Genomic DNA, 5949 nt, shown 5'->3' with positions numbered 1-5949 from the left:
ACTCGAAGGCCATTCATATGCACTGTCCCATTTCATCAAGGAGGTGTGAAGAAGAGGAACCAAAACCAGCTCAGGCTGTTTCTGGGGTTTACCTTGGGGGAAGGGAGGCTCACCCTCTCCCAAACCAGGTCAAAAGTCCCAGAGGAACCCCAGTGGAAGAAGTCCCAACTGGGGGTGATTGGAAGGGTCAGAGATGAGGGAGAGACCCAGGGCCAGCCTGGGGAGGGGTCAGTGTTGGGGCAAGTCTGGGCTCAGGCACACAGACCACAGTCTCCATCAGGAATTCTTGCCTTCAGTGAGGACACAGACTGTGGCTGATCCACTCCTCTGGCACAATGGCAGAAAAAGTGACCATGAATTTAGCACTGAGAATCAGGACACAAGAATGTGTATTCTTTCAGGAACGATGGGACAAAATATTTCAAATCAGTACTGACGCAGGAGACGGCTTCAAGAGGTTACCGTACACACCTAAGAGACCTGTCTACCTGTCCCTCGGACTGTGTGGCTCTGTCCCCAAAGTGCAAATTGATCTGGGGTGCCAAGGGGGACCCCCTGAAACCTAAAGCCTCAGTGCAGAGGTAGGGGTAGCTTAAAGTCTCCTCCCAGAACCACACCCAGAGTAGTGCCATGTTCGTAATGGCCAAAACCCTTGGATGGAGATGGAAGAGGAGCCTGGCGGGCTCGCTCCTGAGGGGTGGGGGCGGGGAGATGGGGGAGATGTGACAAATGGCCAGCCAGAGTCTCAGATGGTCTTTAGGGGGTGGGGGCCCTCTAAAGGAAGAGTGGGGAAGAGATAAAGTCCTCTGCCCTCGCCCCTCAGCCCAGCCTCCTTCCTCCAGAGCCCCGCACCCCTCAAGCCGTGGAAAGCTGGAATGAGAGATGCCCTGGCTGGTCCCACTCACGACTCCTGACTCTGGGTTGGGAATATCCAGCCAGGGACATAAAAGGAGACGGAGCCTGTGTGTGTCCCCTATAGCCAGAGTGATGAATCATGTCTGTGTGTAGACGCCTCTTGCAGCTAGTATGACTCAGGCCCCTGGAGCCCTGGAGCTGGGCCTGGATGAGCCAAGCACTCAGCAGCCCTGCCTCCTTCCTGGGGGCTGAGAAGCAAGTCAGGCTGGCCCATTCACTCAGCGCAGGACAGACAGGCTGGAGAAGCAACGGCTCCCACCCAGGTGCTGAGCTAGATGAAGGTGACACTGAGAACCAGATCAGCGCAGGGCAGGGCATGAAAGCCAGAGACTCGGAGCATCTGGGAGCTGTGAGCAAGGGGCATCTGAGGGCAGGGCCCAGCTTCCTTTCCAGAGCAGGAATCTCTTCCCACACACTTGGCCTCAAACAGTCCTCTACCTCCCAAGGGCCCCAACCCATGGTTGGACAGTTCTGCCTGTTAGAAGGTTCTTTCTCCTTTGACTGAAACACCCCCAATCCCAACCTCTGCCCGTTTCTCCTGCTCTACCCTCTAGGACCTCACACAATAAGCCCATCCTGCCTTCTCTCCATGGGGGCTCTTTCCAGTCCTTGAAGGAGCCAGCTCTCCTGGACTCAAGTCTTCTCTTTCCTGGACACCACAGCCCGGGACCTGGAAACCTCCCCCCAGGGTGGGGATTTCCAGACCCCTTAACAGCTGGTCACCCTTGTCCAGCCCAAACAAACTGGGTTGGTGGCAGGTGCCCACCTACAGGTTTCTGTTCACCTAGATAAGGTAACAGAGCCCTGCTGGCAGCCACGCCACCCTGTTGACTCATCTGAAGCTTGCAGTCAACAAACTCTCAGGTCTTTTTCTCATAAACAGTTGTTAAGTCAGGTCTTCTCCAACCTGTCCCTGAAGAGTTGAAGTTTTAAACCGCATCTAGGTCTCTACATTTTTCTTTATCAATTCCATCTGGTCAGTTTGGGCCTGTAGTTCCAGGTTGTAGAGAGCTCTGCACTGTCTGAAAGCCTCCCTGAGCCGTATCACCCAAGACAGGGCTGAGAGTGAAAAAAAGGAGAGGATCCAGGACAGACCCCTGAGGAAGGTCCTAGACACCTGCTGCCCACCTGCTGGCACAGAGCCCCATCAGCAAACGTTTGCTGAGCTTCACACCGGCCAGTGCAGGGCAGTGAGACAGCCTCATTATTTGAAGTCAGATGGGGCTTGGAGGACTTAATTATGCAGGGAGGGGCCTGGGTCCTACAGAGGCTCCTGAGGAAGGAAAGAAGGGAGGGGCAGAGGGGTGGAGTGGGGGTAGGAGGAGTAATATTGTAGTTCCAAGCACTTTGATCTCTCCCCCCATCCTCCCTTCTCCTGGCACCTCAATATCAGGACACAGAATGTTCTAGTCCCCACTCCTGCCCTCTCCGCAGCTTCATCCCCGTCATCGTGTTTTCTTGCCTCCTTTGAGGCCTGGGTGCCTGGCCTCTGTTAGGCTACTGTCCACTGGGTACCTGATTATGCCACATGCTGTCATGGCCCCAGCAGTCACATGTCTGAGTCTATACAGGGTCACGCTGCCATCAGAGTGTATGTGTGCCTGAGGGCCGTGGCTTCCTGCAGCTTCTCATAGCAAAGAATGAGTGAGCGCTCGGCCAAATGGCCCACCCTGAGCTCCCTCTGGGGGTGAGTCTTGGGGGGCTCCCTTCCGCGCCCACTCCCCACAGCATTCAGGATTCCTGATTCCTAACTTCCCACTGGGCCAGAGCTGACCTTGCTCCATTACCTCTCTCCATGATTTGAGGAAGGGCGGGTGTGCCGGATCCCCTGGCTGTGGGAAGTGGCTTTAACACGTGCCACTCCCGAGCCCCCAGGATGTCTATTTGACACCTCCTGCTGAGAGGCAGCGCCATCTCCCAGCACTCCTCAAACCAGCTTCCTCCGTCTTCTCCTCTCTGCCTGAGCGCTCTGCCGAATAATGACCTCTTGGCAAGAAGGGAAAGACAGTCCCCCACTCCCAACCCTCCTCTAAACCTGGGTTCTCAGGAGATGGGGGCTCTGGGGTCCTAGGGACTTGTCTCTCTGTGTTGACTTTAAATGAGCGGCAAACCAATCAACCTGAATGCTTTAGAGGGCAGGTCTTGAGTGGTGCTGGACCGGACAGGCTGGCTGCACCTAAGCCCTCCACTGGTCAGTGGGACGGCCAGGCTCCCACCACAAGGTAGATGGGGTCCAGCCCTGCTGACTGCACCAAACCCTGCATCTCTTCTCCTTCTGTCTCAATTGCTTTGCTCTGCATGAAAACAGCTCATCTCACTGCTTTCCCCTTTAACTCCTGCTGAATTCCAGGATGAATCAAATGGTTGAATTCAATGACGATGTTGGAAATAACTCCCAATGTGGTTAGAGAACCCAAGATAGGCTCTAGGCTGTCAAGAGCATTGGGAAGAGGCAAAAACTAAGGAAGGGGGAGAAGGAGTGTCTGAGTCTGCTGAGGCACAGGGAGGAACTTCCCCAGAGTCCCAGAATATGAGGTCCCCTGGCCTTATCTGGGATAACTGCTCTCCAAGCGGTGTAGTACACATCCGCAGCATGTCTGGCGTGTGTAAAACACATGGCCTTGTCAAGGAGACACAGGAGACCTGCCCCCGGGAGCTCACCATCCAATGAGGCCACCGACATCCCAACCCTGAGTGAGGTAATAAAGGCACACGTGATGGAAGAAGAGAGAATATAATTCCAAGCAGAAGAGTTAGGAAGGACATAGGAAGGTGGGATTGAGTGGGGCCTTGAAGGAAGCATAGCAATAGGCAGACTTGGGAAGAAAGGACTGCTGGGTGAAAGGAAGAGTTTTAGAGACAGGATTGTATCAGCGTGATGGGGGCAGGCAGCCAGGAGAATGAGGAACCTGGAGGAGAGGGATAAAGGGATAAAGTGGAAGAGAACGTTTGAAAGGTCAGGGGAATATACAGTTTGCAAAAATGTAAAGGCCCTGTAGAGGAGTTTAGACCTCACCCTGCAAGTCCATGGTCTTCCAGTGAAAGCAGAACCATTTTCGTAAACAAAAGCATATGCGTGAAACACCACATGAGACAAGGGTGTCTGGTTTAAAGACGGGAGGACCAGAGGCTCCCTCCCTTCCCACCCACCCCCAACCCCAGTAAAACCTGCAAAGAAAGTCCATGGACTTATGCTGTATGGGAGGCCTCACAATTAGTTCTGAAATTTAGTAATGTATGGTAAACATCTCTTCCTAAGAGAACGTGCAGGTAAACGTCACTTCTTTTTGAGCGCTGCACTGTATTCTGCTGTGTGAATGCACTGAGGTTGGCTTCTTCCAATCTTCTATTGATGAACTTGATCCCAAACATGACTTTTCCTTACAACTGGCTTTGCTATTAAATATGACTAACACAACATTTTAAATCAACTCTACTCTAATAAATTTTTTTTTAATTCTATGAGATTGAAAAAAAAAAAGAGAAAGACAAAAAGAAAAGAAAACCACTGCTTAGAGGTAACGGGGAACCAGTAAAAGATTTTAAGCAGGACACTGATGTGATGGTATTCGTGGGTTGAAAAACTCATCCTGTCCTCTGTGTAGGAGATGGATAAGAGCGGAGAAGTCGGTGAGAATGGGACCCGTGGGGAGACAGTAGTCCTGAGCATTAGGGTGAAGAAGGGCTAGACTGGGGCTATGGCAGAGGGATGCTGGGGTCGGGCGACCCTATGACTCTGCCACTGAACTAATGTATCCTCCCACCCGCTTCTCCCAGAGCCACCTGGCCCAGGAACCAGAAGGAAAGGCCCAGGTTGGGGAATGCGTCTTCCCACCATGGAGAGCAAGTGTATGACCCACAACTGGGGCCCTGGGTAGCAGTACAACCACCCCCTGCTTGTGTGGGACCCTCGCTCTCCAGGAAGGAGGGCAGGGTGGGACCACCCTGAGTCTGGGTGCCCGGTACCCTCTCCCATCCTCTCTCTCCCTGGGGCTCATCGTTTACAGAAGTGCCTTTCTGAAGCCACAGAAGCTGGTTATAATTGGTTTTGAAATGCTGTGGAGAGGGGTCTGGTTAGGGGAGGGGGTGGGAAGAACAGAGCTGGGAAGTAAGGAGCAGGTGCAGGGGGACAGCTGTGAGTGAAAGGTATGAAAACAGGCAGCCTGCCTTCCTTTGCGGTTAGCTGGGTAAACAACCTGAGTGCTGGGGTGGGGAGGGGTGGGGGGAGGAGGGGGAGGCAAGGGAGGAGTGAGCTTCCGGAGACAGAGTGGGCACATCCCCTTCACTTGGAAACCTCCCCCCCTCCCCCCTCCCCACCCCTCGCGGAGAAGGGAGGAGAGTGAGGAGTTTGCTGGTGATGGGGAGTAGCGGGCAGGGCAGCCAGGTGGTGCTGCGTAGTGGTGGAAGTTACATCAGCGTGGGTTCAAGCAGACCTGATCTCTGGCAAGACATGGGTGAAACAGGGATATCACATGCCTTGAGCTTGCTGTGCCGATTAAACAAAAAAGAGGCTCTTACTACAATTTCAGGTATAATGAAGGAACAAGGGGACAAACTGAGAGCAAGCCAGCAGGCCGTATCAGCATCCACCCCTTCAGCGGATCCTAGTGTCTTAGCGCCCTCTGTTCTGTTCAGAATTGGAAGAGATGGCTCTTTGTCCCAACCAGATCCATTCCCCCAAATGGAAGCCCTGATTCCAGCCCCTGCGGCTGCATCCTTCCACACCTGAGGACTCGCAAACGAGAAACGACTTACAGGTGCCCAGCCCTTCAGAGTTTATGAAGCACATCCACACCATATAACTCCTTTCACCTTTGTCACTACCCAGTGAGGGATGTTTACAGACGAAAACTGAAGTTGGAAAAGGCAACGTGATATGTTTGAGGAACGCAAAGGGAAACTGGGATTCGGTCCGTGGGCAGACGGGGAGTGCAGGGACAGATGCAGTTAGCCTGGGGGGATAGGATTACTCTACCAGGGGGTCTGGGTCCGTCTCTGAGAGGAAAGACTGGTTCTCAGTTCCCACCCTCCTGT

The sequence above is a fragment of the Physeter macrocephalus genome, chromosome 16 (genome assembly GCF_002837175.3).
Source record: "Physeter macrocephalus isolate SW-GA chromosome 16, ASM283717v5, whole genome shotgun sequence".
Taxonomy (NCBI): Eukaryota; Metazoa; Chordata; class Mammalia; order Artiodactyla; family Physeteridae; genus Physeter; species Physeter macrocephalus.
The sequence above is the reverse complement of the archived record's forward strand: the minus strand, read 5'-3'. Positions refer to the sequence as shown.